The sequence below is a fragment of the Priapulus caudatus genome, unplaced genomic scaffold (genome assembly GCF_000485595.1).
Source record: "Priapulus caudatus unplaced genomic scaffold, Priapulus_caudatus-5.0.1 Scaffold2078, whole genome shotgun sequence".
In the NCBI taxonomy this organism is placed as follows: domain Eukaryota; kingdom Metazoa; phylum Priapulida; class Priapulimorpha; order Priapulimorphida; family Priapulidae; genus Priapulus; species Priapulus caudatus.
The window spans coordinates 46,823-47,570 of NW_014579139.1; positions in this window are offsets into that span (position 1 = coordinate 46,823).

A 748-nucleotide genomic window follows, 5' to 3' on the forward strand; every position below is an offset into this window, starting at 1 on the left:
TGTAGTAGTAGTTTAATAGTGGGCCTGGCTGTACGCCAGCTGCAGCTGGGATGGAGTGAAGCATAGCGTGTAGTGATGCTGCGGATGCAGGGATGCAGGGATGCGGGGATGCAGGGATGCAGGGATGCAGGGATGCAGGGATGCAGGGATGCAGGGATGCGGGGATGCAGGGATGCAGGGATGCAGGGATGCAGGGATGGGGGATGCAGGGATGCAGGGATGCAGGGATGCAGGGATGCAGGGATGCAGGGATGCAGGGATGCAGGGATGCAGGGATGCAGGGATGCAGGTAGGGATGCAAGGGATGCAGGTAGGGATGCAGGGATGCAGGCACCGAGGCTGGTAAGCTGGCAAGCAGGGAGGCAGACAGACAGACAAGTAACTAGGCAGTCAGGGAGGTAGGCACACAGACAAGGGTGCAGGCAGGCAGGCAAGGGGACAGGGAGGCAGACAGACAGACAAGCAGGCAGGCAGGCAGGCATGAGGGTAGGCTGGGATGAAGGCAGGCTATCATGTATAAACGTAGTAATTTCTCGTCAGACTCCGACATTCTCCTGTCGGGCATCACTACCTCGGATACGACATTGCCCTGTCGGTCATCTCCGACATTCTCACATCCCGTGATAAAAGACAAGCCGCAGACGTTTCTCATGCGAAAAACCGTTTCTCAACACTTTATGACTGTTACGCACGTATCGCAAAACTAGAATAACCACTATATATATATATATATATATATATATATATA